The sequence below is a fragment of the Pleurodeles waltl genome, chromosome 4_1, assembly GCF_031143425.1.
Source record: "Pleurodeles waltl isolate 20211129_DDA chromosome 4_1, aPleWal1.hap1.20221129, whole genome shotgun sequence".
NCBI lineage: Eukaryota > Metazoa > Chordata > Amphibia > Caudata > Salamandridae > Pleurodeles > Pleurodeles waltl.
The window spans coordinates 876,763,046-876,787,456 of NC_090442.1; positions in this window are offsets into that span (position 1 = coordinate 876,763,046).

Consider the following 24,411-nt stretch of genomic DNA (forward strand, 5'->3'; position numbering starts at 1 on the left):
GAGCTAAAGGAGAAGTTTATACAAAGTGTTGTGTTGGATTTCCAAAACCGGTAATTTTCAAAGGAAGATTCAACAGTTTTGAGACATACACCTACTTAAAACTCACCAAAAAAAACATACAACCCGAGAAGAACACAGATCTCCAAATATATTAATGACTATAATCCTGTGATTTTCAAAATGTGGAATGGCAATATGAATATTCAGTTTGTTGCAGACGATTTTATTGCTGTTGTTCATTATGTGACTTCCTGTATAACAAAATCAAAGAAGACGGAGATGAAGGAGATGTGGAAGGAGATTTCTGCTGAAAAGTCTCTAACCAACAAATTGTACAGCTTCAGTTTGAAGATACTTTCACACAGATAAGTTGGATCCTATGAGTGCTGTGACTGACTAAGCTCAGCTAGTTTAAACTTGTAGTCAAGAGGAATTGCTTGGGTAAGTCTAGGTCTGGCAAGCACACTAAATAGAGTTTTGAAGTAATTTCCAGAAAATTAGGATCTTGCAGACTTTGACTTGAAAAGTACAGACATTGATAAAACAAACATTTTAGAAACTTACTATCCGAAATGAGTCCACATATTGAAAATATTGGTCTTTCTGAAATATTCCAACACTGCGGATTGAGAAACAATATAACAGAAAATTAAGGTGAAGGGAAATTTTCAGCAGTTGGCTGCAATTTGTTGTCTGGTATCTCATACAAAAAACTTAGTTGCCAAACTCCAAATAAAAGAGAGTTTTCTATTTGACACTTCTACAACTGATCCAGCCTTGGTGTTCTGAATTAGAATTACTCAGAGAGTTTAACTGCTATGAAGATTCTTCCAATACTGCGAGGACAGCATTTAGGCCCTCATTATGACATTGGTGGTAAATCCCACTTACCGCCATGTGACTGCCGCCAACATACCACCACCGCTGTGGATACCCGCTTACCATATTATGACACACACACACCAATCTGTCACTATCCAGCAACACACACAAATCCGTCAGCCCAAAGGTCAGTGATAAACTGGTGGTAGCAAAAACCCACACCGTTATGCCAATAGAACTATGCCCACAACATTATGACCCACGAATCACCACAGTGGACATTCAATGGAGGTAAACCATTGGCGGTACATATCGCCGCGCTCAAAATACACACACACATACAAAACACAACCACATTGGACAATTCAAACTACATACACCTGACACACATACAAACACCACACCCACAAACACACACCACTATAAAACACACACCCACATTAACCACAACCCTTTATGAATGCACACAAATTGCCACCAGAGAGAGACAGCAAGAGCAGAGACAAGACCAGAGACACACACCACTATCACCTATACACCACCACGCACCTTACATCACACACCCCAACACATCACCCTACACACTCTCACCCACACCACTCACACTACACCCATGGCACCACAATGGCACCCCAGATTATCTGAGGAGGAGCTAAGGGTCATGGTGGAGGAAATCATCCGGGTAGAACCACAGCTATTTGGATCACAGGTGCAGCAGATATCCATTGCTAGGAAGATGGAGCTATGGCGGAGGATCGTGGACAGGGTCAACACTGTGGGACAACACCCCAGAACAAGGGATGACATCAGGAAGAGGTGGAATGACGCACGGGGGAAGGTGTGTTCCATTGCAGCAACACACCAGCTCGCAGTACAGAAGACTGACGGTGGACACCCACCTCCTCCGCCACAACTAACAACATGTGAGGAGCAAGTCTTGGCAATCATGCATCCTGAGGGCCTGGCAGGAGTAGGAGTAGGAGGAGGACTGGACTCTGGTAAGTCAACTCTTCACAACTTTCACCCCCTACCTGCCTGCCATCACACCCCCACCCACACCCTCACACCCATCACTCCACCACCTCCCACACACCCCACCATCACAACCCACCCATCCCAATGCCAAGCCCTGCATGCACCACCTATGCATGGACACCACTTACAGTCCTGCATGGACACCTATCACTAAAGCATGCACACTAGAGACAATCAGCTAGGCCATCAAATAACAACTCACACAAGGCAAAGCTTCCAGGGCAATAACAACCATAGAGGGCAACCCACCAATCCACAAAATGTCACACATAGATACAATAACACTGCATTTACATCCCCACAGGTATCCCAGCCAATGTCAGCGGAGAAGAGGTGCCAGCAACATCCAGTCCCCCTCCTGAAGAGGCCCACAGTGATGACAGCAGCTCTGGTCACCTGGATCTGGATGACCAACCTGGCCCGTCAGGGACCTCCGGACAGTCAGTTACCCAGGCACAGTCTCATACCACCACAAAGCCTCCCCCCTCAGGAAACACCACCACAGCAACCACCTAGCGGGCCCATACCTCTGTCCCCAGGACACGTCAACCAGCAGTGTGTCCACCACTACAGGGACCCCAGGCCACCCCACAAACCCAGGACAATCAGGGACCTGGGGTCAGTGGCAGTGGGCACACGCTTCAGGGGACAGAGGCACCAGACAACAGAGAATCTGGGAGGACTGCTGTGCACCATGGGGAGGACAGGCCCAGAGAACCGACTCTCCAGGAGGCATTCATTGTGATCCTGGGAGTATACCAACATTCCCAGGATATGCTGGGCCAGATCCTGGACAAGATGCAGGAGTACATGTGGCTGCAGGCGGGACACTGGGCAACAGGGAGGACTTGAAGTCCATTAACACCACCCTGGTCTCCATTGCAGGGGTGCTGGCAGACATGGCCAACAGTATGAGGGAGGCAGTGGCACACCAGTGGGCCCCTGACACTAGCCAGACTACTGAACAGCCCTCCACCTCAGCTGCTGCTAGTGGACAGGAGGCCCCGCCACAGGACCAACAACAGGCTACCAGCACCCCTCCCCCTGCAGAAGGAGAACCACCCCGCAAACGTTCCCTGCGATCCAAGCAGAAGCCAGAGACTATTGCCAAGACCCCCGCCAAAAAAGAAGACTCTCCTGATTGTCACCCTTGTGTCCCACACTGTCACCCTGTCCACCTTGAACTGCCATTACTCCCCTTCCTATGCCCCCTTGGACAATGCACCTGTGATACAAATAGAGTGGACTCTAACCCGGACTTTCCTCCATCATTATCCCAGCCCATTGCACTTTCCCCTTCTCATCAGAGCACTTCAATAAACACACTTTGAAAAAATACAAGTATGGAGTATGTCAAATGATTTAAGTATGTATTAGTTTAACAAGGTTTAAACATTGCAATTCAACTGTACAATAATGTTTACATTGGAAAGACATGTGGTTTTCTGCAGTGAACACATTAGGAGCAATAGTGGGGCACCAACATCTGCAAAAAGAGATGCCAATGGGTACAGTGAGTGGGCATAGAAGTAGGAATTCACAGCTTGCCAGTGACAATGTCAAACATCCAACTGTCAATGAAATGGTAAATAACACTGTCTTACCTGTGTCTCATTGGAAGTATTGATAAATGACTGTACTTCTGTTGTCCTCATCCTCTGTCTCCTCATCTTCACTGTCCACAGGGTCCACTGCTGCCACACAGCCATCTCCAGCCTCCTCCTCCTGCAGAAAAGGCACATGGCGACTCAAGGCAAGGTTGTGCAACATACAGCATGCCACGATGATCTGGCAGACCTCTTAGGGTGAGTAGCATAGGGATCCACCTGTCAGGTGTAGGCACCGAAACCTGGCTTTCAAGAGGTGAAAGGTACATTCAATAATCCTTCTTGTTTGCCCATGTGCCTCATTATAACTTTCTTCTGCCCTTGTCCTGGCATTCCTCACAGGGGTCAGCAGCTATGATAGGTTTGGGTAACCAGAGTCACCTGCAAATATCGAGGGACAACTGTTAGCCACACACTGACCCCTATGGCCCACACCATACCCATACACCAACATTCACTGGATGGGAACCAGGGCCGACCTATTAGCCACACCCTGTGCCTCTGGAGTTGAGCAATCACATTTGGGATGCTGCTATTCCTCAGGATAAAAGCATCATGCACAGAGCCTGGATACTTAGCATTGACATGGGAGATTTACTGGTCCGCCAAACACACCATCTGCACATTCATTGAATGAAAACTTTTTCGATTTCTGAAGACCTGTTCATTTTGTCATGGGGGGGACAAATGCTATATGTGTCCCATCAATCGCACCAATGATGTTGGAGATATGTCCCATTGCATAGAAGCCAGCCTTCACTGTGGCTAAATCCTCCACCTAGGGGAAAACGATGTAGCTGCACATGTGTTAAATCAGGACAGACAACACTCTGGTCAGCACTATTGAGAACATTGGCTGTGACATTCTTGCTGCCAAGCCCACTGTCACTTGGAAAGAACCTGTTGCCAAAAAATTGAGCACTGATAGCTCTTGCACAGGAGGGGAATCCCAGTGGGGTGACGGATAGCAGATATCAGGTCAGGCTCCAATTGGGCACACAGCTCTGTGATTGTGGTCCTGTCAAGTCTGTAGGTGAGGATGATGTGCCTGTCCTCCATTGTTGCCAAGTCCACCAAGGGTCTATACACGGGGGGATGTCTCCATCTCCTATTCATCCACAGTGGTTGCAATCTATGGGGCAAAACAGTGAGCAGCTGGTCATAATCTCTACACTGTAACCACTACAGTTCAATGCATATAGTGATTGTTACAGTTTATTGGTGGCATATGTCCAGAATGTGAAATTGTGAACTGTGACGCAGATAGAATCCATGGCCTTTCCCCCCGAAATGACGTCTGTCTGTCCAGTATGGAGGGACAGGTGGTAGTGCGGTAATTCCGCTGACGTTGTGTGCCGTTGTGGGAGGCGGCCGGGAACCGCTGTGCACCTCCTCATTGGTTATCATTAGGCCCAATGGAGTACATTGGCCAATGGTGATGTATGCCGGCAGTGCTGATATACAACTTTAAGTGTACAAAGAAGTGGAAAGTATCTTATTCTAAGACTAAGTTGGAATCAGAGATTTCAAATTTTTAAGCAGGACAAATATCTATTTCATGAAAAAACATAGACTTCTATGGCTATTATATTTCATGAAGGAGTTAGTGTTACATCTGGGCATTATAGTGTCTATTTAAAAAGTAAAACTTGATGGACAGAATGCAATGAGAGCGACCTCAAACTCAAGCAAAGTTTGACTTATAAGCTACTAAATTCTTACTGTTTGTTTCTTGAACCAAAGTTCTAAAGAGGATTACAACTAAAAAAGTGAAGAAGTATAGTTGTGGTAGTTGTAGTATGGGTAGTTATGAAATTATACAGCCTAATAGGGGTGATGTCTTTATATGGCTTTCAAGATGCTGATGTGCATTTAATGCAACAATGATGAAGAGTAGATGCCAGTAAATTGGAAACATACATCACAAACTATAAAGCAGGAGAAAAAACTATTTCTAGAGAAACAAATACTACTAAGGCAGTCATCTTTCATGAAAGACTTAATATTATATCTGGAGACTACAAACTGTATTTAAAAACTAAAACTCAGTGGACACAATGTAAAGACAGCAACATCACAATCAAAAAAGCATTGCATAATACGCTACCAATCTCCAAAGAGGATTACAATTGTTAATATTGGATTCATTAATCTCAATGCACACAGAGATGCCTTTATATAAATGAAGAAAGTTGCATCACCATTGTTAGATTCCCCTTTCTTGAACTCTCCATCAACCCCAGCACATAGGTAAGTGGACAGACAGGCTCTGAGACCTAGGCCGGAGGTTAATGACTGACAGGTCACAGGTGGGGTAACACTTAGCTGGCAGCCAAACACACAAACATGAAAACCTAGATCAAATCTCACAGATAGGCAGCAACACTACAATGGTCCCCAGAGAATGGCCCCAATAAAACACACATGGACAGAGGGATGCCTGCATTCCCAAAAACACCATAAAGTTAGATGTTATACATAGTTAGGTACATTAGCCAATCAGGACCCACCACACACAGCACAAGCAGAGACCAATCAATCATCAGGCCGGACATCCAGACTGGAACTCACTATCCCACATTGTGTCTACATCAGGTCGAGGTCCACCTGCATCCACTATCTGGACGTATATTTATGACTCCTTGATAACTGTTCACATTTTTTTTACCATGAAAAGAATGTCTTTTATGGGTTTATCACACTCAGAGAAATGTTTAAAAGCTTGCTTCAACCCAATGTAAAATGAGAGTCAGTCCTCAGACCCTGGTCTGTAATTGCTCTTCCGTTCCTTTTTTGCCAGGCGCCTCTTGTCTTGTCTTATCTTTTGTTTTGTAAGGAAAACCTCATTAGAAATACAACTGCAAAAGTGAAATTGATGGTTGTAGTGGATATGTGTGTGAAATGGGGTGTAATAACAGGGGACTGATGGCGCTCAGGAAACTAATTGGCCAAATATCATATTAGGGGTTGCCTACACAAGGGAAAACACCCATCCCTTCAAGGTTCAAAAAAAGAACCCAATCAATACTTTAACATTGCGTGCGGCCCCCCTCCACTTCAAGTTTTTCTAGTCACAAATCAAGTCAGTCAAAAACTCAAGTGAGTAAAGTTCAAAAGAAACGCAATCTGAGATTCCACGCCAATCTGTATAAAGTCTTATCCAATCCAGAAGTTTATTGGACCAAATCTTCAGATTCACAGCATTTTTCATGGAAATACACTCCGAGCCAACACGTGTTTCGTCATGGGAAAGTTCAAAAGTCCCAACGACTTCTTCAGGGCTCTATATTATAAGTAAAAAAAATGTTTGTAGTGGATATGTGGCCTATCAGGGTGATGTCTTTATAAGTCTCGCCATATCCCAGTGTCAGTTGTATTGCAGCACTCTTAATAAAGGAGTTCTTAGCATAGTTTTTTTTAGATTAGTTGAGTAAGTATAGGTTAACCGGTTGACTAAAAATTGCAGTGAGAGCAATGCAGAGTGTTGCTTAAAAACAGTGACATATTGTGCAGCTCTGGGTTGTTTTTCCTACAATCTATATGATTGTTTTTCCCACTGTTCGAGGATGATTCTTCATACAGTGCATCACTTATATAAGTATAGAACCTGAGAACAGTAAAAAAGGGAAAATGAAATGCTTACATTTGATGTAAGATTACATTACAGCATAGGAAAATTGTACTCTTTTGTGAATATTATGAACCTATGCATTGCAGAAACTAAAAGTTTATTGGGTCATTTTACAAAGTGTAATATTAACTTATATTTATGTTTGTTGTTCTGTTTATACATATCAATGGAACATTCCATTATAGGAATGTGCTAATCATTGTTGTTTAACAAAGTTGCATTCTCAAGGTACACACCAAAGCAGACAGTGTTATAGCCGTTGAGACACACAGACACACACCGATACAGCCACTGACACACCCAGCCAGACACTAATGCATCAAATAACACACCCAGACACACACTGATGCCTACACTAACACATACTGGGACACACTGATGTAGATACTAATACACTTACCAGACCCTAATACAGCCACTGCCAAACCCAGGTACATACCAGTGCAGACACTGACACACTCAGCCAAACACTAATACATCTAATAACTCACCCAGGGGCACACTGATGCAGACACTGGCACACACCAATGCACCCACTGACACCCAAGCACACACCGATGTAGACACTAACAAACCCACCCAAACATTAATGCAGCCACTGACACACCCATGCACACACTGATGTAGTACTGACACACCCAGCCACACACGAATGCATTCAATAATGCAGCCATACACACACCGATGCATACACTTACACACCCAGGCACAACCTGATGCATACACTGATACAACCAGACACACAGGCACACACTGATGCAGACACTAACACACCCGGACACACACTGATGCATACACTGGGACACACACTGGTGGAGACACAATTACACTTACCAGACACTAATGCAGCCACTGAATCATTCAGGCACACACTGGTGCATACACTGAGACACCCACACGCACAATGGTGCATACACTGTGACACCCAGTCATACACTGATGCAGACACACACATTTACCAAACACTAATACACTCACAGACACACCCAGGCACACATTGATGCACATAATAATAAATAAACTTTCTTTAGATGGTATACAAGAGTATAACCATGAAAGATAAAATGCATTTATGAATACAATCAAATGAAAAAGACAAACATTATAAAAACAGAGTAAACAGTATAAAAATATCATTTCACAGCAAAGCATCTGATAAACTGGTATCGCAATCCATAAAAAAAAGAAATCAGTTTGACAAATTGCACCAGATACCTCATCCTGGCTCAGATAGCAAATGTACTGAGTATGCAAAAGGAAAAGTATACACATATGCAGTAAAAGCATGTAGGGAAAAAAGTATCATCTTACAACTATAGATTAATAGGGCAAACACAGACCCCCACCTCCAAAATAAATGTGCCTTGTGTAAGTATAAACATAGAATGAAAACAGTGCCTTTTAGATAATACAACAAAGGCAGAGCCGAAATAAGCGACATTTGTTGCAGCAAATAAGGAGGTAAATGTTTACTTCCCTACTAGCTTTCTCAAACAAACCGTGGTTGTCATGAATTTATAGATCATCAAACATATGTGATCAGTTTGAAGAAGCAGAAAGTAGCCTTTGGCTGGTCTGCATCTGCTGATGTTTAGGTGCTTCAATAATGGAATTAAAAGCTGCTTCCGCTGAGCAGTGTACAATTTCCAAAAAAAGAAGAAAAGAAAGAGGGAGTGATTAGTTGTAGAATCACACTGGCAGGAATCCAAAAGAGAATCATGATAAACATTACTAGATGTGAAACCAAAAAATGAGCTATGCCAAATCTAAACTGGATTAAATAAAATCCCTGGGTTGGGCAGGGAAAATGTAAGTTATGGTTCCATGGTACTCGTGGCGAGGAAGGTAATCATTTATCCACTTCTTTCTTGACTTCCTCCCTTGCCGTAGTTAAGAACAAACAGCTAAAAACTCTTGGTCAAAATGCCTTTTAGCATAGTTGCCATTAAGCGTGGGTTGTGGTTACAATCATCTGTTCCCATAAAGAAAAGATGATTCTTTACATATCATAACCAAGTAAGGTTCTGTATTTGGTCTAGGGATTGGCAGTCATTTATTAAGGTCTGGTTAAGCAGAGCTTCCTGTTTAACTCAGGCTCCTCTCCAGAGCATTAGAGGTGCCAGTTTAACATGGTCCTCTAAGGGAAGTAGTCCCACTTCTGCATGGTTAAAATATACAGAGAGACTAATTGGGATGGACAAGAGTCTTAATAAAAAATGATTTTCGGTTACCTATAAAGCACAGACATCACAGTGATGCATACACTGACACCGTGTATGGAGGTGCGGGGGGTGCAGGAGGGCAATTGTTTTTTTTTTTTTAAATCACTTATCTGCTTTGCTGCCTCCACCCCGCTCCTCTCCTGCACTACAAGCACAGGCTCCCAGCCTGCTCTGCAGCCAATCCGAACGCTGCTGGCAGCAGCGTTCAGCTTGGCTCAGACTGCCAAGCCACGGTGCTCCCAGGCAGACTGGGAGCCTAGGCTTTCTCTCTCCAACTGTGTTGCTAGGTTGGAGAGATCCCAGTGCGCATGTGCATTTGGCCGGCTCGAGACATGCTGAGCACTCCCCCTCATTCCCATCATAGCCTGTGGTCCTGCCCTTTTACTACAAAACGGTATTAAACACAGTTTATCATAGTTTTGTTATAGGGTTTTGAGGCTGTGGCTGCTGGCGGCGACGCTCCACTGCCATAGCGGAGGAGCCACATCTGAGTTTATGATCCCTGTGCAATCACCCTCCAATACATAATTGGCTGACATCTAGCAGGTGTAAATGCATTATCTGCAGCCTCGCAAAGCACTTTGTGTCCCTGACAACATGTATCAAGGTACCGAAGCAGTGTTTGTAGTTGCATACAGTAAAGTCCACTGGAGGTACCTGCAAAGCATCTAGCTATCCCTCCCAATGAGCTGCAATGGGTCTCTTACACAGTGCCCTTGTCTTCTACCACCTAAGCGCCACTTGAGCATCGCCATGCTCAAACAGTTCACCCTAAGCAATGTACTACCTTTCAGTGGATGGCAATCAAGCTGCAAACCATCAAGTCTATAAAGCGGGTGTTAGCACCCCTGCTATGTCACATCCTGTACAATCAGCTGGCCATATTATGCAGATCAGAGAGACTCTTTATTGTTGTGAGTTTATTCATAACCTTCAACCATAGATCATTTACCAATGGACAGCTCCAAAACACATGTGCCATTTTGCCTCAGGCGCCATACACATCAGGCAGATTGACAAGGATTCTGGAAAGATTCTATGGAGCCGTGCCAGTGTGAGCCCCATTCCACTCTTTCAGTGTTAAGTCTCGGCCTGTGTCCTCCTCCCATGCCTGCGTAACTGCAGCAAGGGAGCTTGTTATAAATGTGACAGGGCTTGGGTGAGAGATGTTAGTAGTCGACGGTCATCATCTACAGTGTGCATGGTATGTATGAGAGGGTGCAGATCAAGCTCCATATCAGTGATTTGCCACAGCCATCCAAACTCGGCCAACAATTTGCCACAAGCCAGGAAATGTCCCACCAGGAGTTTCTTTTCATCACTGAGCTGTTCAAAAGTGACCAATGCACCATCCTGGAACAGGTCTCCCAGTTCCCTCCCCCATCAAGAATCTCTTTAAGTGGCCTGAAGGAACCTAATTATATCCCAGGTGTGTATTGAGGCATTTTTGGCATGAGATGTAGACTCTGGGATATTCTCCAGGAGATAGTGGAAATAGTACAAAAGCTCCTGTGTGTGGCATAATCTATTTGCATGCTTCAGGGCTGGAGAAGACGCTACAACTGGAGACAAGTAGGGGATTTTGAGCCCGTGGAAAACAAGACTACTCCCCCTGAGAGTTTGCAATGATACAACAAACAGATTGTGCATGTCCTGTGTGCCCAGAATTGATGCAAAGCAGTTGGGACTGGCACATTTGGAGTCAAAACCCTGCTTCAGCGCTTACACAGCCAGAGAAGCAATCAAAGGCCCTGTAGAGGAGAGTATTCAAAATGCCTGCCAATACTGTCAGTGAGGTGTTGTTGTGGAAGCTGCACTGCACCTTGAACATAGAGCAACTATTCTGACGAAGCAAGAAATCAACCATAATGGCAACAAAGTACAAGAAATAGAGAGCACACTTACATTTAGGGGCAATTGAAGAATACACTGATGCAGGCCTCAGCACAAAACTGATGCTTGCAGACATTGTCAGAGCCTCCCTGCATAGTGAAATCAGTTGAATGACATGTGCTAATGTAATGGTTGCAGAAAGGAGCGTGAAATACAATGCAGCCATATTCTTGAAGCCACTGCCGCCGTTCAACAAATCCAAGAAACTGAACATTTGTGCCAGCTGGACTGTGTGGATTGAACATATGATGACTTCATAGATGCACTAGAGAAGGAAGATGATAATAAAATCACCAAATATTTGAAAAACCTTGCAGGTGAAGGAGTGAAAGAAGCTCAAAAGACAGTTTCACAGACTGACGCCACATTGTACCGAAAGGTGAAAGAAGTGCTGGAAGCCAAGTTCAATCTAATGTTGATTATGAAAGGTATATCTTCAAGCGCAACAGACTGGTGAAAAAATGGCTGAGTTTTTTAAAATTCTTGATGCACTTATTAAACATTGCAAGTTCTGTGACTTTACTGATGAAGAAGATAAGCACGTCAGAATCATCTATGGCTTCCTTTCAGATTTTTTTAGAGGAAAAATTTTGAGAGAGACACTCAGTCTAGAGAAAATACTGATGGCCGAGAGAGTAGAGGAATGAGCAGAATGACCAGCTACTGACCTGGAAGCAGGGACAGTGTAGAATGAGTCAGTGTTGACCCTGAATAGCGTGTACAAGCACAAAACAGATGGACATAAGTCAATGTTGTCGAAGAAGACAAAATTATGTTTTCGACCTGGAGTGTTCCATGAAGTAAAATGTTCAGCCCTAGGACAAATTTGCATGGGATGTGGGAAAGAAAACAACTTCATAACTGTGTGCCGAGCTAAAGAAAAATCAAGTGTGTCATGGTGGAAATAAAAAATGGACATGAGAATGTACCAAAAGCAGTCTTCCCACACCCAAAAAAAGCAAAAAGCAAAATCAGCTACGACAAGGCAAACTCAATGCTTATCAAGTTAATCATACAAAGGTTCTTCAATGTTGCTATCAACTACTAGCGAAGACGATGGTTGCATGCTGATGATGTCCACCAAAAGACGGCGTGCACATATGGGCTAGCTGCTTTTGAAGAAGACTAAAGTTCAAAACCAACTCATCAGACAAAGCACCAAACTTCTCTCTAACAATGTCCCAGGAGCACATTGAAGGTAAACAGTCACCCCATATCCTTCATCATCAACAGTGGGGCATTAATTAATATCATGCCAGTGGACAAATTCAACAATCTCTCCCCTGTGCCATGCATTACTCCTTCAGACACAAAGGTATAAACGTGCGTAGCTTCTCAACCACCACAAAACTAAGAGTCATTCACAGTGGTATTGCAACACAAAAAATTTGTACCAGCCACCATTTATGTTCTACAAGAAAATGTGTCTAGTTAATTTCCTCTGTTTTGGTCAGTGCTTGATATGAGGTTATTATCTCTCAACTACAACCTTAATATTGTGGGTACAGTAGATGTGAGCACGGTGGGGCTGGGTGCAATCCTTCCTCAACACCATGGTCATCTGAATGCTCAGAGACGCATTGTGTCCTTGTCTGTCTGAAACAAAGCGTGCCTACTCTCAGCAGAGGAGAGGCTTGCTGTGGTGTGGACCTGTGAACCTGTTCATGTATTCCTCTATGGGAAACGATTACCTATCATCACAGACCAGCAGGCATTGCTCACTATTTTTGGACACCCGAAGGACAAGATGCCTCCTCGGATCGAAAAGTGGGCATTGAGACTGCAGGAATATGACAGTGAAATTGTAAACAAACTGGGCAAGGATCAGAACCAAACAGATTATTTTTCACGAGCGATGCTACATCGTCCTCGTTCGACATCCAAGATGGCCGAAGAATATCTAAATTTTACTGCGAAGTTCAGCGTACCAGTGGCTCGGGCTCTGGATCATATCATTGCTGTCACCAACACTGACGGAGACATGACTATTGTCAAAGAACTCACTGAGGAACAATCATAGAGATGATGCGCACGGCCTTTGGCTAATGACACTGAATTTAAAATGTTCAAAAACATACAGAAGAAGACATAATTCTGAGAGGCTCGAGAATCATCATACATGAGAGCCTAAGGCAACGGGTCATTAAGTAGGGCAATGAAGGACATTGTGACATTGTAGCAACCAAAAGAGCATTGAGTTTGGTTCTCTCAATTAGATCAGAGAGTAGAATGGGAATCGAATTCATGCCACATCTGCATTTGCCTGTCGCCCAAAGTAATGCAGCACCCATTGACTATGTCTGACCATCCTGCCCATGGCTGGGAGAGAGTCACATTTGACTTCTTCAGAACGTTAGGAAATGGACAGCTTCTCATGGTAATCATAGACAAATATTCCAAGTTTTTGCTGGTGCAAACACTGTCCTTGGCAACTCATGATAAAGTCATAGAAAGACTTGATCGTATCTACAACGTGGGGTATCACAGAAATCTTCAAATGAATAATGGTCCACCCTGCAACAGCAAAGAGGTCAAAGAGTGCCTTGCATGACTCAATGTCAAACACCAGAAGAGTCGAAAGATTTATGGGCATCTTCAGGTGGGGAATTCAATAAGCGTCCATGAAAGGAATTGATCTGAGCCAAGCTATGTGCCAGCCCCCCCGGGCCTATCAATCAATTCCTCACTATTCTATGGGTGAGAGCCCAGCTACCTTGTTGTTTGGGAGAGTCATCAGAACAAAACTATCTCAATGGACATCTGATCAATCAGTGAATGCTGACAAACTTTGTGACACCGATGCATCTCATAAGAGCAAATTGAAAGCATATAATGATCAGTGATGAAACGCTCAGGAAAAAGTCTTTGACAAAGGAGACTAGGCACTGGTAATGCAGAGACAGAAATGAAAGACGGTGCCCCTTTCACCACTGACCCTTTACAGGTGGTGGTATGCAAATGACACATGGTGACAGCACATCATCCTGGAAAATCCATCACTCAGGACACATCGCACTTTAAACACATACCTTGACACTCACCAGCTCCTCTAGTTAGAGGTGGCCACATCTTCAGGTCCAACTCCTGAGCCTGTAACACAGATGTCGGATAAGGGTAGATCTCTATCACCTCAGATCACCCAGGCAGGCAGATCAGTGCGACCTCCTCGCAGAGGGATTGAGGAGATGTGATTTCAAATGATGCCTGCCACCTTTTGATTTAACAAAAGGGGAGATGTAGCACATTGATGCTATGAAAACTAGGACCCTTGTGGTTCTGGGAGGATTCAGAACAGGAACCATGTGATATGTGGGGAGGTGTCATGGTGTGGTTCTGGCAAATATGATGTAATGGTGTGTGAATCGATGTTGGAGAGTACAGACATGTTCAACCGCAGCTCCCGTGTATGGCATAGTCTATTCGCATGCTCAAGGGCTGGGGAAGACACTACAGCGGTTCATAGAAACCTAATTTGGCAGGGGGAATAAAAGCAGGGGGTTGGACATAAAGCCCTCTGCCACCCTTTTAGTCCCGTAAGGACCTGATTATGAGTGGGTTGTTATTTTCCCATCTATGCATAAACAACTGTTTGTGCAGGGGTTTGGAATTATAACTTGAGTGTTATTTATCGCATCCATCAGATGAGTTACATAGCTTAACCTCTTTAAATTTCGGCAGGGCAAACGAGCTGAAATTTAACATTGGAAAAGCGTGCATAATTTACCATATCATGCAGAGTTTGGTGTGTTAAACTCCAAAATCCGTATGTTATTCCCCAACAACTCCTTGAAGGTGTTATTTATTGCACTCGATAAATAATGTACCCTGTAGTATCTTGATTTATCATTTGTGATAAGTAGCACCTATACTCGTAATCAGGGTCTCAATCAGACCCATAGAAAGATACCTTTACTGATCATAAAGTCTGGTTTTCCCATTACTTTGAATCGTGTGGTGTACAATTAGTCAATCTTAATGGTTCTTTCAGAATACCGTCTGCGCTTGGTTATCCGATCTCAAGTTGCTTATTAAGATGTTTTACTACAACACCTGTCACTCAACAATATTTGTCAAGTACATCAGGCAAAGCTGCTGTTTATTTTGATAAACACAGAAGGAGTGAGAATTTCTGCAACGCATCACTGAGGTCTTTGCTCTTACGGTTCCACAAACTTTGATGCAGGATGCATAATTTGGGTGGCAGGCAATAATCCCACAATAATATCCTTTAGGACGTTCATTAATGCTATATCACTGATCATTACAAAACAGAAAATACAAGATCTATTGAAAATGAGTAAAGTTTTAAAAATAAAGTCAATTCATGTTCAGCGGAGCAAAAATATCGACAAATCCTAGATTAAAGAACAGCAACATATGGCTGACGGCAAACACATTAACAGACAAAAGCGGACTAATTGAAGGCTCACATTCGAAGTACTTGACTATCGCATTTTAAAAATACAAGGGCTTCGTAAAATATTTTTCGTTTTATAATGTTCCTCATGAACGACTGGAAACTATTTCACAAGTGTGGAGGAGTGAGGCAGGCGTGAATAAACTGTTATCAGAATGAACATCCTTCCTGTGGAAACTCCTAAACAGCAAGGACAGGAAACCGAAAATAAAGCTCTGAATTGGCCAGTTTTTAAAAGCTGCCTACTCCCACTCTAAATACATTCCGCGTTCATCTTAGTACTACATTATTCCACTAAATCATGAGATTGAATTAACTTGCACTGTAGAAACTTAAGCAACATTTTAGTGTCAATCATGTCATGAAGTTTACACATACTTATACAAAAAGCAAATGTAATTCATTTCTCTCTGTACCCTAAGCTCTACTATAAGACAAAGTGACTCATTTACAAGCCCCTTGCACCGCCGTAGCGTCATGCTTTTTATGCTACGGTGCAGCACAGTCCCCCACCCTGTGCCATATTTACAGACTTTCCCAATGGTACCATTGTGCCAGTTGGTAAACCCTTGTGCCACATTATGCCTGCACCAGGTATAATGTACGCTGGCAGGTGTTGACCAGCCAGGAGGCCCGCAGGGATTGCGCAATGTCATCATTTTTAACAATTGCTCAAGAGCACGCATTAAAGTGACACTAGGCTGTTTTAAGTAGGCCTCCCTGAGTTTTGCTCGACTAGTGTCAACATTTTTGACGCTAGTCCAGCAAAGTGCCACAACTACATCAGAAATTCTGATGCAGCTGTGCTAACAAGCGCCATGGTGCCCTGTATTGTAAATACAGCGCAACCATGTTGTCATCAAGGGGTTGCAGGGTAGCCCAAGCAAACTGGTGCATCGTGATGCAAACGAAGCCCAAAATGAAGTTTTCAACATCTTGGCTTCCCAATACAAATATTGTCTCACACAACTCCCCCTTTGATGAATTCTTAAAACAATTTTAGAAGCAACTTTTGATATGCTGTGTTATGGTTTGTTCTGCATTGATTGAGGAGACTTCCTGCTGTGCTGTAGGATCTGTCACACAGCTAATGTTCTGGGGATGGGTTGGTGGTAGAAGCATTGCATGCTGAAGGGCTAAACTGACAAGCTACATTACATCTGCTGCTGTGTTAGACGTTCATACTTGAAAGTAAATTAGGAGCAGGCCCGGACTTGGAACCCAAAGCAACCCTGGCAAATTTGGTCAGACCAGCCCCCATTGGGTATATAGCGAGTGAGCCTGGCCACTACAATGGGGGTTGTGGGGTTTCTGCCCTGCAAAAAATTAGAAAAATATGAAACAAACAGTGCATTCTACACTACATCCGTCATTATATATTCAATTGTATTACTTTTTAAAGCATAGTAACTGATGACTTTACTGAGCACTAGGATACAGCAATCTTTATTGGGGCTAGTCAATGATTTTCTCAACATCAACTTCTAACAGTGCCTCTTTCTCTCTATAGCCCCTCTCTCACATGCATTTCATTTGTTCTATAGTGCTTCTCTTACCAGGGTATAGTATTGGAGCACTTTACATCACACACACATACAGAGACAATAAATCATACACGTGTATGTAACTCAGTGTACTGAAAATGTTACATGAGACAAAGGGGACTACAAGGTGTAGGATTCACACGTCATCCATACTGGTAGGCATTTGTTAAGAGGGCTTTGGCTGGGAAAGCATAAACTCTGGATTCAGAATGTAACATAGTTGTTAGGGTTGACTTTATTAACAGCAATCGAATTCTACCCAAACAAACGCTTCTTAGCAAAATTAGGCTAATCAAAGACTGTGAAAAAACATAACTTACCAACGTATACCATGCAGTTTCCATGCAGCTCTTTGATGGCAGTCCATAGCTCACAGTACTAGATTGTGATTGTAAGTTGTGAACTGCACAGTAACAAAAAGAACACTATGACAAAAGCAGTATCCCATTGAGCTATGCACATAAAATATTGTTCCACAATCTACATAGTACACGTTCTTTACAGTAGGCATATTAACCCTCTGTGTTACCTTAGTTGAGTCAAAACTGCCACTAGACAAACCTCCAATATCTCTCCAGCAGGCACATTAATCACCAGAGTTATGTTGGCACTTTTAGTGTTGCCTGAAAACTGTTGGATATACAAGGAACTCAGCAGTGCTGTTAAGGTGCTGCACTGCTACAAAACAGATCCCCCAAGTATCAAAAGCGCCTCCCTCTGCAATGAGAGCCTCACGGGGAAACGCCTGATGCCCAGTACTGCGAGTCCGGTCTTGTGTAAGAGAAACGGAACTAAAGGACACTGAAAGATCCTTTACACTGTCCGCTCAAGTGTGCTTCTGTGAAAATTATCAAACCTTCACCCCATCATGGAAACATAGTACTAGAATCCACTAGTTCCAAAAAGTAGGAAAGGTTCCTGAGAAATTACTAATATATGTATCTATAGTTATGTTTAAATTGTTTAGCCCATACGAAAAACAATTACTGGATGGCTTACAACATTTTGACCATTTGACGACTAAGTTAACGACTAGCAACCAGGATTCCTTGTTCCAAATTAGCAGAGATTTGTTAAAAGCTAATGTCAAAAGAAAAATATGAGTTTACATTTTGTAAATGTTTTCATTTCTGCTTCAGGATGTCAAAAACAATTTTTTTTTAAACCTGTTAGACTTTTCATCTATGGCGTGGTCTCCCTTAACTTTTTGCCTCTGTTTCCCAGGTTTTTGATGTGTGTTGGACTCTGATTTTGCTGTTTTTGTTACTCTGGGCACTTTACCACTGCTAACCAGTGCTAAAGTGCAAGTGCTCCTTTACAAAATGTGTATGTAATTGGCTTATCCATGATTGGCATATTTGATTTATTAGTAAGTCCCTAGTACAGTCCACTACAAGTACCAGGGCCTGTAAATCAAATTCTACTAGTGGGTCTGCAGCACTGGTTGTGTCACCCACATCAGGAGCTCTGTAATCATGTCTCAGACCTGCCACTGCAGTGCATGCAGTTTGAACTGTAAATTCGACTTGGAAAGTGTACCCACTAGCCAAGCCTAAACCTTCCCTTTTCTTACTTGTCAGACACCCCTAAGGTAGGTCCTAGGTAGCCCCAAGGGCAGGGTGCAGTGTATGTTAAGGCAGGACATATAGGCCCTCATTACAACCCTGGCGGTCGGTGTTAAAGCGGCGTTAATACCTCCAACAGGCCAGGGGAAAAAAATGGGATTTGGACCCTGGCGGTAACCTCCACTTTAACACTCCGACTGGTAACGGCCGCTGAGCTGGAGACTTCGGTCTCTACCCCGGCGGCCGTCACAATCCCACCCTCGGGATTACGACCCGGCCTACCGCCATGGTTTTTGTGCCGAACTTACAGCCACGAAAATTATGGTGATAGGCACTATCAGTGCCAGGGAATCCCTTCCCTGGCACTGATAGGGGTCTCTGCCGCACCCCCTCCTCCTCTCCCTCCCCAGAGCACTCACCCACCCTCCCCCTCCCTCTCCTGCACCCCGCACATATACACACCCACACGCGCACCCATAGACACACATGCACACACGCATACCTGCCACCACCCACGTATGCACACATACATACCCACACACCGCAACACACACCAACATACCTTGTCGCACACATGCATTCACAAAACACCACACTCACAATCAGTCATTCACGCATGCATTCAACGTGACTCACAGCCGCATGCACACATTCCAAAACATACACACACACCCCACATACACACAACAACACCCACCCCCTCTCCTGTTGGAGAACCGTCTTACCTGCTTGCAGGGGGTCCTCTGGATGGAGATGGTCCGTGGTGCTGCTGTCAGCAGCAGTGTCCACCAGCAAAACACTGCCAGCCCGTATCATTGCTCATGATACGGTCGGCGGTGTTTTGCTGGTGTGGCAGTGCTGCTGTCAGCAGCGCCGCCTTATGGCCGTCCGCAGTGTATTCTGCCAGCAGTATGTTGGCAGCGGTTGTGGCGGTAGGCGGTTGTTACCGCCAATGTTGAAATGAGGGCCATAGTAATGTGTTTTATATGTCCCGACAGTGAAATATTGCTAAATTCGTTTTTCACTGTTGCAAGGCCTGTCCCTCTCATAGGTTAACATGGGGGCTACCTTTTAATCTGATTAAAGTGTAGATTCACTTTGGAAGCGGATGGACATGTGGAGTTTGGGGTCTCTGAACTTACAATTTAAAAATACATCTTTTAGTAAAGTTGATTTTAAGATTGTGTGTTTGAAAATGCCACTTTTAGAAAGTGATTATTTTCTTGCTCCTACCATTTCTGTGACTCTGCCTGTTTGTGGATTCCCTGTCTGGGTCAGTTTGACAGTTGGGCTGCTTGCACCTCACACTAGACAGTGACACAAAGGGAGCTGGGGTGTAGCCTGCATATCCTGATGAGCCATCTGTGCTAGGAGGGAGGGGAGGAGTGGTCACTCACACCTGAAAGGGCTGTGCCTGCCCTCACACAATGCAGTCTCCAACCCCCTGGTGAGTGTCTGGGGCCTGGCCTGGGCAAGGTAGGATTTCACATTCAAGAGAGACTTTGCTTTGAAGTAGGCCTACTTCAAAGGAGAAAATGGGTATAAGAAGGGCACCCAAAACCACAGACTTGAGAACATTTCTGGAAACCAAGAGGAACCTTTGCCTGGAAAAGAGCTGAGGAAGAAGATCTGCCCTGCCTGTGACTGTGCTTTGTAGAGCTATCCTGCAGTTGCTGCTTCTGCCAGAGTAAGAGGGCAAAGACTGGACCTTGTGTGCCTTCAATCTTGTGAAGATCTCCAAGGGCTTGATTTTGAGCTTGCCTCCTGTTGTTTGAAGTTTCAGCGACAGCAAAGACGTCTCTCTGACAGCACCTGGAGACTCCTACTCTGCCCTGTGGTGCCCATCTAGTTCCTGAGACCCTGAAAGGAGAAGCTGGCAGCCTAAGAGGAAGAAATCCACGCACAGAACGCCATGCAGGGAAAAGATCAACGCAACTCCGATCTGCGGCTGGGAAATTGAAGCGCCGCCAGCTTTGTGGCTGAAAATCGACGCTCGCCGGTAACGTGACTGAAGAATCGATGCACGGAGCTGGAGAAATGATGCGCAGCATCTCTGTCGGAGGCTGGTGAGATCGCAACCCACGCTGCGTTGTTTTCGGATCACCGTGCGGCTGGATTTCTGATGAAAACACCACTGGGTGGGTAAAAACAACGCAAGGCCTGCCCGGACCTGAGAGTGCTGACCGGATCGACGCATCTCTCTCCTGCAGAGAGAGGAAACGACGTGCCCGACCCGACGAAAGGGGAAACGATGCAAAGTCTCGCTCGTGAGAGAAAACGACGCATCGCAAGCCCTTTTTGACCCACACTCACCTGTGTGGGGTTATATTTGACGCACCCGATGTACATTTTCACGCTAACAGTGTTAGTGTGTGTTTAAAACTACATGAAAACTCTTTTTGCTTTTTAATTGATAACTTGCATTGTGGATTGTGGATTTTTGTTGTTTTGGTCTTGTTTTGTTTTGATAAATATTCTCTATTTTTCTAAACATGTGTTGTGTGATTTTGTAGTGTTTTCATTAAATTACTGTGTGTGTTGGTACAAATACTTTACACCTAGCACTCTGAAGTTAAGCCTACTGCTGGTGCCAAGCTACCAAGGGGGTAAGTAGAGGTTAGCTGAGGGTGATTCTCTTTTACCCTGACTAGAGTGAGGATCCTTGCTTGGAGAGGGGATAACCTGACTGCCAACCAAAGACCCCATTTCTAATAAAACAGTTTTAAAATTTCAACACTATTTCCACGCTGATCAAGACTGGACATCTGACAATATCCCAATGGAGTTTTTGATGTGGTGGGGCTAGGTAAATAGTATGGTTTAATCCTCAGGCATGGGTAAATATGCTTCCAATTCTTAAACTCTTTTTAGGAGATGAAATAAGGAATTAATTCTGGCCTTTTGGAATTAGTTGACCAGAGAAAACGGGTTCAGTACGTCTAGAAGTCTCTTTACTTTGCAAGTAATGCCTTTGATATACTAAGTGGGATTGTGTCGTGCCTTTGGAAACCAACATATTTTTGGTGAAGGGCATTTTTTGTTGTGTGGGATAACAGCAGGAGTATTCAACCTTACTCCTTAAAAATATGGTGGTGTCCCAGCCTGGCACTAGAAACAAAGCAATGCATTCCATCTTTCCTCTCACATTACCTACTAATTTATTCTGTGCCCCACCCTGAACACCTGCCTACTCCTGTCCCCTCTGGCTCCATTCCCCATCTCACATCATTTACAGTTGTGCCTGTTACAGCAGGCTCATGGGGGACACCATCTTTTTTATAAGGAAAATCCCTCTTGGAGGAAGACAGCTCTGCATTGTTGCAGTGTCGGGAGGAATATGAGGAATAGGAGGTTGCTGTGCATGTCTTCAGACAGTGGCTCCACTTATCCTGCATCACCCCTCCACTGCAGTAATCATAGTCCAGGGGGTACCTTGCACATCTCTATGTCTAAAAATTATGCTTTACTATATATGCGTACCTGGACAGTGACATACTGCTCATTTCTGCTGCCAATATATCATAAATGTCTATCAATGTATCCACGCATACTTGCATTTGCAATACATTTCAAGCAGGTATGAGAAGCATATTCTTGTCCTTTGTGTCCCTATATTGACCTGTGATGCAGCAGTGGCCGCCACAAATCTCAAGGCGGGGGCGGGGACAGTGCCAGGGGAAATTATAAAATAATTAAAAGAAAAATAACATACCTGTCCTGCTGCCGCCGTCAGGCCCCTCGCTCCTCTTCTCTCCTGATGGTGTCCCAGCAGTCCCTGGGCCACCAGTGCAGGTTTCTCATGCAAAGCTGCCTCTGTGCTCATGCTATACCTAGCATGAGAGCAGTACCAGGATTGGTCTGAACAGCTTGATCTGCTGCTCAGACTGTGCATTGGAGTCTGTGCTGTTTTCCAAACCTGGCTGTGCAACACAGCCGGGTTGGAAAACCTAAGTGAGCATGTCAGTTTGGCTGGCTGTCTTAGGCCTGCCAAACTGACATGCACACTTAAGTTCACTGCACTCCACTCCTCCTCCCTCCTCGCATGGCCCAGCCCCATACCTCCCTGGACATGCTGGCTCAGCCAGCAGCTGGGAAATAAAACAATAATAAAATATTGGTTTATTTTTCAGCTGCTTGCTCTTAGCCAGTGGGGCGACGCTCCTTCGCCATTGTGGAGGAGCCACCCCAGCCATGATGTGAATAGGTCACTTAAAGTACATAAAGAGGCTCCAGTTTCTAATGAGCAATGAAAAGTATAAGTGCCAGACATCATGGGGTCCAAAACCTGTAGTCCTCTTTGGCTGTGCATTTACAAGTGTCATGAAACAGTAAAATATGATGAAGCTACACAGCTGCCCCCTCCCCGCTTGGAGTTGCTGTGGATGCAAGTTCCTATTGTGCTGGAATGGTAAAAATGTAGAAACCACTAAATAGCCAAGAACATATCGGGGGTTTGCTAATATTGTGAGGTTGGCAATTGTGTAGCAACCACAGTGCAAAATGCAAAAGGCACATCTAATAATTTGAAAGAGTTTTCAAGACAGTCAAATGTGTATTTTAAAGCTCATTTGTCAAACATATTACTGGGCCTATCTGCAGTCTTTGATACCATCAACCCTTAGACCCTTCCACACAGGTTAAGGAAAACGGCATTCAAGGAACCACCCAAGACTGGATCTCCTATTACTGCCTCAACAAATTAGCATCATCTCACTCTCACATGTTTACCTCACCCTTAGACTGAGATGTACTTCAAGGCTTAATCATCTCAAAGCTCCTCCCCAGTAAATACCTATGTCCACTACTGTACTACATTAACTCTTACAACCTAAAGTGTAAATACTTAGCTAATGAAACTGATCATTCTGAAGCTGGAAAATTCAATGGACAAACACACCATCTGCCCTCAAGCAGTCAAATAACGATGCTGAAGAACCAACTTAAAATTCTTCCAAAACCAAGAACCTAATCTATGAAGAATAGAAGAGCTACCAGCCTGTCCCAAGTCCTCAGTCCTTTGCCTATGACATTGATTAAAGTAACAAATCAGGGATTTACTACTTACATCTCTCTATTACTGTTCCCCAAGAATGCCTCGTCACACAAAGCACGTTCTTCACCGTGAAAATACTTTCATGTTTATTTCTCCATCTAGTTTTCACAAAGAACCTACAGGATCCCATTGTCCTTGTAATGTCTTGCGTAGCCTATGGAAATTGTCCCTACCAAGACACCCAGCTCTTCTCATTTCAAAGACTTCAAAGAATCCAAATTGCTTCAGTTAGATATTTCCTTTACTTTTGTGTACAAAACAACATTAAAAGAGCTCTTTATATGATTCACTGGTTACCTATAACTAGAAAGTAATCCGTCAAGGGGCTTTACTATGGAAAGGCAAATTGTCTTCCAAATAAAACTACAAAGATACTCTCAGAACAGAACCTGTGCTCCAGATTGTCACTGTTTCCTAAAAGAAGGAACTCATCAGCAGAAGCTCCTCTATCATTCAGGCACAAAAATTGAGGAACACTCTCCTGACAAAGACAAGAAGCATCCCACAAAGTAAAAGGACCAGGGTCCTGTGCTGACTTGATGAATGAGCTGCACAGTGCTCAGGATTATACCCATGCTAGAAATGGAACCACATGTCCCACAAGCATAAAAGGTAGGAACAC